The sequence below is a fragment of the Chlorocebus sabaeus genome, chromosome 17 (assembly GCF_047675955.1).
Source record: "Chlorocebus sabaeus isolate Y175 chromosome 17, mChlSab1.0.hap1, whole genome shotgun sequence".
Lineage (NCBI taxonomy): Eukaryota > Metazoa > Chordata > Mammalia > Primates > Cercopithecidae > Chlorocebus > Chlorocebus sabaeus.
The window spans coordinates 49702784-49715781 of record NC_132920.1 but is presented as its reverse complement, the minus strand read 5'-3'; the positions used below and the strand labels follow the sequence as shown (position 1 = coordinate 49715781).

Genomic DNA, 12998 nt, shown 5'->3' with positions numbered 1-12998 from the left:
ACAAATTCTTGAAACAACAAGGGAAAAGATTGGGTTTGTAGGAATCTGAGAGCCATCTGCAAATCTCATTAAATTGTAATCCCTGTCTACTAATTATGAATGTCTTATCTCCACAAATTCAGTTCATCATGTACACTGCTACCAAACTATTCTTCCTGGCTCATACTTATTATGTGTTTCTCTTCTGCTTAAAAATCCTCCAAAACATTATCTTTCCTATAGAATAAAACATTTAACTGGAAATATTATGATCTTTCATAAATCGTCTATAAACCCTATTCCCAACCTTTTCCCCTTCCCAATAGTTCCCAATGCAACAATTTGGGAGTCTATATTAGTCCTTTCTCACACTTTTATAAAGAAGTAAACAAGACTGGGTAATTTACAAAGAAAAGAGATTTAATTGACTCAAAGTTCCTCATGGTTGGAAAGGGCTCAGAAAACGTACAATCATTGCAGAATAGGAGACAGGTACCTTCTTCACAAAGTGCCAGCGGAGAGTGAGAGCATGCAGGGAAAACTACCATTTATTAAATCATCAGCTCTCATGGTAATTCACCCACTATCATGTAAACAGCAAAGGGGAAGCTGCTCCATAATCCAATCACTTCCCTTCCTCGACACCTGGGAATTACAGGTTCCCCTCTCAACACAATGGGATTACAATTCTAGATGAGATTTGGCTGGGAGCACAGAACAAAACCATATCAGAGTCCCTATCAGATAGCGTAGTAAGAATAAGTAGTTTCTTCTTGCTGTAGTACTCCAGGTTTTTCTGCTTTATCTCTGAAAGGAACGATATGATGTTCTATTTTCCTTTTGATATCACCAATACCTAGAACATAACTTGCTTTTAATATATTACTGCCGAATCCAAGATCTGTAATAGATAGCCTATAAATGTGAATTTTAATCTTACTCATCACAGTGTCCAATTTCAAAATATCTTCTTTAATGTAAGCTCCTAATTAACTACATAGATATATTAATGCTCTTTTGTTGTAAAACTCAGAAAACTTAATTCCAAATGACTTAAACAAAGCAGGAGCTTTTTCTGACTTCATATGACTAAAAAGTCCCAAAGTGGGCACACTGTTGGAGCCAAAAGTTTTCAATATCATCAAGTCACCAGATTCCCTTCCCTGTGGTCCTATTGATTCTGTCTTCCTCCATATATTAGATTTACCTGAACATTATGTTATAATCTTATTTAAAAACATGTAATTTTAAACATGAAAAAAGAGCAAGATATTTGACTTTTCAGTGAGTGGATTTTTACACAACAGCATGGCATGAAAAAAACAGATTTAATATCATCTCCCAGCCTTCGTAGGTCAGACTTCAAAAAAATAAGATCTTTAACTCAAGGGTGAAGCAATATAACCTTTCAACACTTTAGACAGGGCACGAGACTGATGGCAGAGAACCACATAGGTTAGTGAATATGTTCAACATTCTACTGATTCTGAGAAACTGAGGTGTCCCTGTCTAGTTAAAGGACAGAAAGAAAGGTCACCAATCCATGTTAACTGATCTAAAAGGACAGGCATGGGATTGAGTATCCTGCTGCCTCAGACTTCCTAGGAAACACAACCATGGCGCCATGGGAGACAAGAAGCAATGGACTTCTTTCTTCTATGAGACTAATTATTACATATAGTCACAGCTCTTACAAATAATGACCTAGCATTAATAAACCAGGTCATCCATGAACATGTGATCCCTCCATTTTTTAAATTATATTTTTAGTAATTGCATTACATTTTAAACAGTATTCACTCTTACGTTATTATTATGTTCTAATAAGTAGGTCAGTCTATATTTAATATAAAACCTAATGATTTCAAGTAGTTAAGGGGACACTTTGGTGATCCAAGAGAGGGTGTTTTCAACAGAAGTTGTATATACAAGCAAGGCCAAGACACACAAAACGTTTTTGTTTTTTCTTTCTTTTAATTTTATTGCACTTTAAATTCTAGGGTACATGTGCACAACATGCAGCTTTGTTACATAGGTATACATGTGCCATGTTGGTGTGCTGCACCCATCAACTCATCATTTACATAAGGTATTTCTCCTAATGCTATCCCTCCACCACCCCCACCCTCCCGACTGGCCCTAATATGGAATGTTCCCCTCCTTGTGTCCATGTGTTCCCATTGTTCAACTCCCACCTATGAGTGAGAACATGCAGTGTCTGGTTTTCTATCTTTGTGATAGTTTGCTCAGAATGATGGTTTCCAGCTTCATCCATGTCCCTGCAAAGAACATGAACTCATCCTTTTTTATGGTGGCATAGTATTCCATGGTGTATATGTGCCACATTTTCTTAATCCAGTCTATCACTGATGGACATTTGGACTGGTTCCAAGTCTTTGCTACTGTGAACAGTGCCACAATGAATATACATGTACTTGTGTCTTTATCGTAAAATGATTTATAATCCTTTGGGTATATGCCCAGTAATGGGATTGCTGGGTCGAATGGCATTTCTAGTTCTAGATCCTTGCAGAATCGCCACACTGTCTTCCACAATGGTTGAACTAATTGACACTCCCACCAACAGTGTAAAAGTGTTTCTATTTCTCCACATCCTCTCCAGTACGTGTTGTTTCCTGACTTTTTAATGATCACCATTCTAAATGGTGTGAGATGGTATCTCATTGTGGTTTTGATTTGCATTTCTCTGATGAGCAGTGATGATGAGCATTTTTGCATATGTCTGTTGGCCATGTAAATGTCTGCTTTTGACAAGTGTCTGTTCATATCCTTTGCCCACTTTTTGATGGGGTTGTTTGGTTTTTTTTTTTTTTTTTTTTTTTTTCTTGTCAACTTGTTTAAGTTCTTTGTAGATTCTGGATATTAGCCATTTGTCAGATGGGTAGATTGCAAAAAGTTTCTCCCATTCTGTAGGTTGCCTGTTCACACTGATGATAGTTTCTTTGGCTGTGCAGAAGCTCTTTAGTTTAATTAGATCCCACCTGTCAATTTTGGCTTTTGTTGCCATTGCTTTTGGTGTTTTAGTCATGAAGTCTTTGCCCATGCCTATGTCCTGAATGGTATTGCCTAGGTTTTCTTCTTGAGTTTTTATGGTGTTAGGTCTTACAATTAAGTCTTTAATCCATTTGAGTTAATTTTTCTATATGGTGTAAGACAGGGATCCAGTTTCAGCATTCTATATATAGCTAGCTGGTTTTCCCAACACCATTTATTAAATAGGGAATCCTTTCCCCATTTCTTGTTTTTGTCAGGTTTGTCAAAGCTCTGATGGTTGTAGATGTGTGGTGTTATTTCTGAGGGCTCTGTTCTATTCCATTGGTCTATATATTTGTTTTGGTACCAGTACCATGCTGTTTTGGTTACTATAGCCTTGTGGTATAGTTTGAAGTCAGATAGCATGATGCCTCCAGCTTTGTTCTTTTTGCTTAGGACTGTCTTGGCAATGTGGGCTCTTTTTTGGTTCCATATGAACTTCAAAGTAGTTTTTCCAATTCTGTGAAGAAAGTCAGTGGTAGCTTGATGGGGATGGCATTGAATCTATAAATTACCTTGGGCAGTATGGCCATTTTCATGATATTGATTCTTCCTATCCATCAGCATGGAATGTTCTTCCATTTGTTTGTGTCTTCTTTTATTTCGTTGAGCAGTGGTTTGTAGTTCTCCTTGAAGAGGTCCTTCACATCACATCCCTTGTAAGTTGGATTCCTAGGTATTTTATTCTCTTTGAAGCAATTGTGAATGGGAGTTCACTCATGATTTGGTTCTCTGTTTATCTATTATTGATGTATAGGAATGCTTGTGATTTTTGCACATTAATTTTGCATCCTGAGACTTTGCTGAAGTTGCTTATCAGGTTAAGGAGATTTTGGGCTGAGATGATGGGATTTTCTAAATATAAAATCATGTCATCTGCAAACAGGGACAATTTGACTTCTTCTTTTACTAATTGAATACCCTTTATTTCATTCTCTTGCCTGATTGCTCTAGCCAGAACTTCCAACACTATGTTGAATAGGAGTGGTGAGAGAGGGCATCCTTGTCTTGTGCCAGTTCTCAAAGGGAATGCTTCCAGTTTTTGCCCATTCAGTATGATATCGGCTGTGGGTTTGCCATAAATAGATCTTACTATTTTGAGATACATTCCATCAATACCTAGTTTATTGAGAGTTTTTAACATGAAAAGCTGTTGAATTTTGTTGAAGGCCTTTTCTGCAACTATTGAGATAATCATGTGGTTTTTGTCTTTGGTTCTGTTTATGTGATGGATTACATTTATTAATTTGAGTATGTTAAACCAGCCTTGCATCCCAGGGATGAAACCAACTTGATCGTGGTGGATAAGCGCTTTGATATGGTGCTGGATTCAGTTTGCCAGTATTTTATTGAGGATTTTTGCATTGATATTCATCAGGGATATTGGCCTAAAATTCTCTTTTTATTTTTTTGTTGTGTCTCTACCAGGTTTTGGTATCAGGATGATGCTAGCCTAATAAAATGAGTTAGGGAGGATTCTCTCTTTTTCTGTTGATTGAAATAGTTTCAGAAGGAATGGTACCAGCTCCTCTTTGTACCTCTCGTAGAATTCGACTGTGAATGTCAAGAATTTATAAGTAAACAAAACATACATAAACCCTTGTCCTTGTGGTTCTTATCTTTGGAGTTGGAGGGAGATAGACAATTAAGAGGAAAAAATCAGGAAAATACATGATTCATGGTAATAAGCCACAAGGAGAAAAATTGAACAGGTAAGGGAGATAAGGGATACCTGTGGTCTGAGAGGAAGTTACAGTATCAGTATATCCTGGGAAGTCCTCACTGCAAAGATAACATTTGAAGAAAAAGCTGAAGGGGGATAAGGCAATGAGCCATGTGGAATTCCTTGGAAGAAAGCTACAGGGAAAGAACAGCAAGGGCAAAATACTCAGGTAGGAGAGTGTCCACAATTCAAAGCAAGGAGGCTGGTGTGGCCAGAATAGAGTAAGCAAGGTGGAAAATAGTGGGAGATCAGAGAACTCGAGGGAGGAAGGCAAATCATGTAAAACCTTGAGGGCCATTTGAAAGGACTTTGGCTTGGTTTCACAGTGAAATGGACGCCATTGGAGGGATTAAACAGAGGAATGACATAATATAATTGATGTTTTCATAGGATTATTCTAGTATTATAAGATTGGGCTATGTTCAGGCAAGAGCTGAAATAAGGAGACAAGAAAATATGGTAAACATTATAGACAAGAGATGAAAGTACCTAGGACAAAGTAGTTGCTGTGCAATAATTAGAAAGTGTAAGATTCTGAATATGTCTTGAATGGAGGCTTATCAGGATTTGCAGATGGATCTGATGTAGCATGTAAGAGGAAAAAGAAAAATCAAGGTTACATTTAAGATTTTTGGACCAAGAAACTAGAATCGGGGAATTGCTATTTCATGATGGAGAAGACTAGAGGAGAATTAAAGAATAGGACACATGGACGTTCATAAAAGATTGCAGATCTTGATTTAGTCCAAGTGAGATGTACAACTTTGCATCCCAATTGAGGGAAATTTAACTTATGAAATCAATTGTGTTAAATTTATTGTTGTATATCCCATGTTAAGGGTTTAGGAATTTGCAATCTTCCCTAAAAGGAGATATAAAAGACGATTGGGGCTGGAAGTCTCTAGGCTTTGCACAGAATCAAATTATATTCATAATAAGAAACACAGACATGCCTCACAACTCCTCTGTGTCTCAGTTTCTTCACACTTAAACAGAGGGGTTTGGGTTTCAGAATTAACGTAATAATCACAGGCTGTTCTGATCATGTGCTAAGGTGAACACAACTGATTTCAAACAATATTATCCAGACTAACCTTTGAAGTAATAATCATTACTGGGCAATATGATGAAGAAGAAGCTGTTTATATACAACTTTTCAAACCAGTATTCTCTGTGCCCTTTTTACAACTGTGTATAAAACCCTTTCTCTCTGGTATTTGACTACTAGGGCTTTTGTGTTGTAAGAGATCAAATACAAAATTTCTTTACTACATAACCTAATATTCTCAATAAAGGATCCAAAAATACTCACAGTAACATTTTAGACACTGTGTTCTCTCCCAGGTTTATTTGCATTTTTCTTCTTCTTTTCCTCCTCCTTTTTTAATGTCACTAAACATTAATTGAATCCATGCTGTAAGGTAGACACTGTGGTGTGTACTGTAGACATGAAGATAAATGAGATAGACATATTAATAGCTCCTGCTTTTAGGCTGTTCCTGTATTATAAAAGAGATGAACATATTGTCAGCTAATAATAACAAAATGTGAGCTAGGGAAAGGGACAGGGAAGAGAGAATTCTTTTTTTTAAATTTTAAGTTTGAATGTATATTTTGAAATAAAAATGGAACATAACAAATTTGTACAAAATTGTCACACAGGAACACACTTTAAGATACCATTACATGGTATGTGTATTTAGAAAAGTTACAGATCTAGTAAGAAAAAAAACAAACTGTCATTGACAAACACAAGTTCATTATTTGAGCAACAAGAAATCTCCCGTGAAATGTCAGACTGAAAGCCAGTGAGACTCGGTGAGTGACGGCTCAGCACCTGCTGAGGCCTGGAGCTTGCCTCCCAGGCTGGGTGCTCAGCTCTGACCTGCGGCTGGATGCCATCTAGAGTCCTATGTGCCATGGTCTTTTTCTTTTAGTAAACACTATAAAACATACTATTTTCCTTTGATTGTAAACTTCAACAGAAAATAACATGTTTAAGAATTGTGCTACAAAGAGTACTATGATTTTTATGGTAACTCACCACATTTAGAACATTTCCACTTCACAAATTTCTGATTTGCTTCACTTTCTTACTTGGCAGTGGTGCCCTGGCAGCATCGTCCACACACACCAGTGTGTATGGAGAAGTGGGCTGCAGGCCGTTCCTGGAACCATGGTCCGTGGCTCTGCCTTCACGGAACAGGCCGAGTCATGTCTCTGCTCAAGATCAAACCATCTGCTCTCAAGTTAGAGGCAACTCAGCCCATCCATTTAATGCTTTTCTTATATTCCACTTTTTATTATTTAAGTTGTATTTTCATATGTTCCTATAGAATTTATTCATAATAATCAACAGTTTGGGCTTTTGATATAACAGCTCTTCAGATATATTGCTGGCATGTGAAGCTCAACTGATCTGCATAGGGACAAATCAGAAGGTATTTATGCTGGTAGATCAGTTGCATTGCAGCACCTTACAGTTAAAATCCACCCCTCTATGAATGTTATGTTTTAGTCTTAAAAGAGTTAAGTTTGCTCACACTTCCTTTCACATAAAATACTTAGTTTCTTTCTCAATATTAAACATTATTATTATTTTTTTACAACAAAAGTGTTCAGGACAGACATCACAAAACCATAATCCCAGATAAATGGTCTAAAAATGCAGTTAGGTCATCTTTGTTTATCAATACTAAAAAAAGGTTTGAGCCTTTGACCATGCCCATAGATGCCTAAGTTCTTCCACATCATCATTCCTATAGTTTGACAAAACTGGAATACACAGTCTTAAGTGGGGGGAATATCATAAAAATTCATTACTTCAATGTTTAACTTTTTCATGATTACTTGAAAATTCATAGCACAGCATCACTGTAACTTGCTAATCATGAAAGCTGTAAATTAACAATCATTGCCTCTCATAATGACTGCACCAATGTCCATTTTTATTTATTCCTAATTTAATTCAATTGCAACTACCTGGCTGTAAGTTTGAGGTAGCTTCACAGTGGTTTCACCTGATGGAAGTAGTACGACTTAAAGTACCCTCTGCGGCATGAGACTAGGTCAAAATGAGAGGGAAATACAGTACCAAATATACCATCTTCTCACCTGACATACAAACTAAAAACAACCAGCAACCAACCAACCATTTCTTTAGTGATAAAAATACAGTTCTTTTGTGAGCATGAAAGCAATACATGGAATCTGTTTCTTTGCATGAAAAGTAGCATCAAGGGAAAAGGACTCAAATTCTGTTGCCACCTTTCCGTTAACCTGGGTAAGAATGTGCATAAATTCAAGCTTGTCGGCGTACTGTTTCAGCATGGCATAAAGTGACTGGATGAACCAGGAGCCATCCTTTGAATTTCGCCAAGAATAATAACCAGGTGCTGTGGAGTATGCATACAAGAAGTCGGCCTCCACTGGTATTTTACGACACGCCACGTCATCCTCAACACCACTGTCTGTCTCAATGCCACAGTCCAGTTCTGTACCACAGCAGGCCCGAATAATGAAAAGTTTGGGTTTTCCAGTTAGACTTCTACAACAATCCCCTCTGAAAAAGCTTGTTATTTTTTTTCAGGTCAACAGGTCCATTTGTTCCAAAAATTATTCCTTCTTCACCATGGCTCAGAAGCCTACAAACAAAACTACTCCTTTTGCTGTGATCTTCTTTAGAGACATTATGCATCAATTCCACAATTTCTTCACGTGTAAGATCGTTTTTATTCCTGACTTCATATTTCAAGTTTATGAATGTTTCCCTGAGGTTTGCTGCATCAACATCTGTACCAGACTGAGATGTCATTTCAGTGCTTTTATGAAAATTCTTATTATTAATTATTATACATAGACCTCTCAGGATAATCCATTTCATAACTGTCATCCAGGGATATTCCAGAGTCCACTGATTTGCTTCCATGTATGATCTTTGGTTCCAAACTTTTAATGGATTTTGAATCCACTGAGTTTTCAGTGTTCTCCATGGATACCTTTATTAACTTCCACAACCGCCTTACAGCAGCAGCCACCCGCTACGATCCGCATCTGCCAAGAGAATTCTTAGAAATACAGAAAGGAGCAGCCATGAGAACAGCAAGAACTCACAAAGAAATCAACATTTAATATTGAACAATGCGAGGCAGCTTATTTACCAGAAAATGAAAGATCTATGTGTGTCTTAGAGAGTGAAGGTAACATTACCACAGGAGGGAAAAGCATGAGCAAATATTTGAAGAACGACAAGTATTTTGTTGCAGTCAGACCTTAGATTATGAGGCCAGATATCCAACTTAAAAGACTGTAAATAGACTTGCATGGCATGCTGAGTAATTTTTGTATGTCTTACAGACCGTAGGGAACAAGTAAAAGTCATTTACATACTGTATTTTTATAAGCATACCAGGAAGTAGAAGGGGAGATGAACAGATTTGAAGAAACTGACAGGAAGTTATTGCACAAGTTTAGGTAAGAGGCAGTAGTAAATGGGAAAGGAGATAAGGTGCTATTTAAGAAATATCCTTACAGTAGAACAATGTGCTGTGACCTGAGGATGAGGCAGAAAGAAAAAAGACAGAGCAAAGATGATTCAGAATTCTAACTTGGGAGAATAGGCAGAATGGGATGCCATCAGCTATGACTGGGAATATGCAGAAGAAGCTGGTCTGAGACAGAAAATTGGTGACTTTGATTTTAGATACCCTAGGTTTTAACTGTCTGCAGAATATTCAGTAGTTAATTAGACAAAAGACTCTGGGCCTCAAAAGAAATGGCAGAACAGGAAATTTAGGTTTTTACATTAAAACCACAGAAGTAGATAAAGTGTACCTGTAGAGAGGAGAAGGAAAAATGTTGAAATGATCAGGAACTACAAGTTTCTCTTTTTCTAAACAGAAAAGAATGCAGTTATTTGTAAAAATTCACACTACACAAAAGTCATAATCTATTCATCTACCTTTCCATCTCACCCAGTTATAATTCCATTTTTCATAAACAACGATGACTCAGTACCCATGTTTAATTAATTTTTTCTCGGATTGTGGAAGAAAGGACCCCTTACTAACAAGAAATTTGAGGTTCTAGAAACTGGAACCAAAAGTAAAGATAAACTCCAATTTCAAGTGCCCCAGAAGTCTGAGTTTTATAAAATAGGAAGCTATTTCCCCTGCCCACCACTAATACAGAATTATTAATAATAAGTTCTGAGGGGCATCAAAAACAGAAAGAGATCATTTCTCTAACTGCATATGAAAAAAAGAATAACACATGGCTTCCTAGATATAAATATGAATTCAGACTTTAGAAAGCTGTATTAATTTTTGCCAAACTTGTGGGGATACATTAGGCAGCAAAAATCTTATTTTTCAAGAGTTGTCATAATTGCTTTTACCTCTGAGGCAAACTTGTCTGATAGTGTTCATGCCCTGCAAGGTCCTAGATGATGAAACCCCACCTAAATCTCTGACCTCAGCTCCTAACATCCTTCCTTGGTTACCCTCTGTAGCCTAATTTGTCCTCTTTGTGTTGCTCTAACATGACAATTTCTTTACTGTTTTAGGACATGTTATTTCCACTACCAGAAATACCTTTCCCCAAATATATGCATGTTAGCCTGCTCAGATGTTAATAATCTCCTCAGACTTTCCTTGATACATTCTCTCTCTCACAGGTACATAACATACACACACATACACACACTCACACACTCCCTCACTCTCTTGCCCCTTACCCTTATGTCACTATTATTGCGAAATTCTATTATAAAATGTTTGTTTGCTGTATTTCTTGTCCACAAAACTGTAAGTGGCAATAGCATGAGGATAGCATCTTTATCTTAATTGACTGTTGTATCCCCAGCCCCTTGGCTCATAACACAGGCTCACTGGAGAAGTTTTTGAAAGAACGAATGAAGAAATGAATGATAATTTATTGCATTTTAAACCTCAAATCTCCCTCCATGACTTTGTATGTACTATGGAAAAAATAGGTTTACATTTGTACAAAAATTAACAAAAACAGTTCTCGCCTCATTTTGCCTCTAACTTGTAGAATTTAGATATATTCAACAATGAGCCCCAGTCTAAGTGAAGACAGACTTGGATATACAACTTTTGCATATACTCCTATGACAAAATAATTAAAATGCAAACTCACTGAAAAGTGAAATGGAACCCTCATTTGTTTTTTGTCACTGTGTATTTTCTCAGTTAATAAATCCTAAAACTACCATATTGTATATAAGTCGGTGAATATTTTTAATATTAAGGAGATGTCTTTACACTGAAAATGGTGGTGATCAGCTAATGAGTAGTACTTTTAGAATCTATACAATAAAGTCATACTAATATACACTCAGTTGCTGAGCTAACTCGCCTTTTCACATGATTTGGTTTTCTTGTTTGTATTGTTTCAACATTAATACAGCTAAAAATGCTATGCGGATCAATTTTTGGTTTAGTTGTTTGTTTTCAATAAGAGTAGTCATGACATCCATATACAACTAAATTAATTTAAATACATCTCAGTTTTCATTATTGATACATCAGTCCAATATTAATTCTGGTTCTCCAAGTAGATTAATATATATTATAGCCTCATGTGTTTTCTTGAGACCACTAAAAATGTGTAATGGGAAAAATAATGAAAATTACCATCCACTGACAACTTATTTTGTGACAATCACAATAGAACATCTCCCACATTTTTTTATTTTTATAATGTAAGAATTCTCAGCTTAAAAAATGATAAAACTCAAAAAAGTTACCTAACTTGTCCAAGTTTTTCAAAACTGGTAAATTCCCAAATTGATATCTTAAGAGTGTTAACTTAAGAAGGCTTACCTCTTTATATAATTATCATGATTTGTCAGGAGAGAAAATTGAGGCACAAATTAGAGAAATTACTTACATGAAATGACAAGAAGGGTCAGTAATAAAACGAACCGACATTTGCTTTTCTCCTGTGGATTTCAAATCTGTATGCATATGTGTTCAAAAATGTCACACTCATCTTCCTCATATGGGACATAAACTTTGAATAATTTTTCTGATAATCTTCCTGTGTAAATGCTATAACACCACATTTATAAGATGACTGTGTTGAATATGCCTCCTGTGTCACAGGAAGAGTAAAAGGTAACAAGAACTCATAGAATTTAGCTTCATCTGAGTATCATTCTAAAACTCAGAGCTAACCAGCCCCATCAGAAAGCATTCTCACAATATCCTCAGAGATTTCAGAAAATAAAAGAGGAAAGTTAACATTTGTAGGGCAGGAGATTTTTTACTTGGACTTTTTTGTTTGTTTGTTTTTTAGAATGGTCTAGCAAGGGGCAGAATGATTGTCTATTACTTGAATGTTCTTAAACTAAAGTGTCTCCCAGACAATGTTATGTGTTACCACATTAGTCTGCCCCATGTTTACACTCTAAGAAAAATTTTTCCAAAAGCAGCCTGAGATAGAAGATATTAGAAAAAGATGAAACTCTTCCTAGTCCCAGGATGTGCAAAGCCATACCTTTTTACCTCACATGGTCTCAGGAGAGGTTTCAGAACCATCAACTGTTTCTCCCTATCTCCCCAGCCAAATAGGCGGCGACAGCAGAAACAGGCATGATGTACCTGCAGTCTTTGCTCCTGTGGCATTACTATTGTAAACAGTAGGAGAACAGAAAGTTCTTGTACATTGGAGTAAAAAAAGATGCAATTACAATTGAGCCAATGTAATCAACTGTGATTTTGAAAAAACCTAGTAAGGTTTGGAAAGAATTCAATGTTAATTAATTTTTTTTATTCTAAACGCAGTTTCAAATAAAGAATCCCATATGCTACATATACACAATCGCAGAAACAGAAAACGTCCAACTCATGCTGACTTTCCAGAGAAGCTCAAGGAATTTTTGCTTCATTAGTAAAGATAACATGAATAGCATTTATATAAATGATGGACACTAACATCAGAATCAAACCAAGGATGGCATTAATTGAAAACTTCATAAATTTATTATTTAAATATTCCTGGTGGTAACACATGGAGGTTTGGAGATTAATATAAAATCTATTTTCTTCAAATTGTACATTTAATTTTAAGCACTATTTCATTTTCTCTCCTAGGAAGATAATTAAAAGGCATATTATTTCCAATGGGTAAAATTAAAGTCCTTAACTGACTCTTTAAATTTACAAATAGTAAAATACTCCTTTGGAGTATACATTAAAATTAAAATTTTATAGCCAAT

At 36.1% G+C, this 12998-nt stretch overlaps 1 pseudogene; it reads right to left on the bottom strand.

Annotated features, from left to right (window-relative positions):
- LOC119626851 (caspase-3-like) overlaps positions 1-12710 on the bottom strand; it is a 49858-nt pseudogene extending 37148 nt beyond the window's left edge.
- Between the last annotated feature and the right edge of the window lie 288 nt (positions 12711-12998).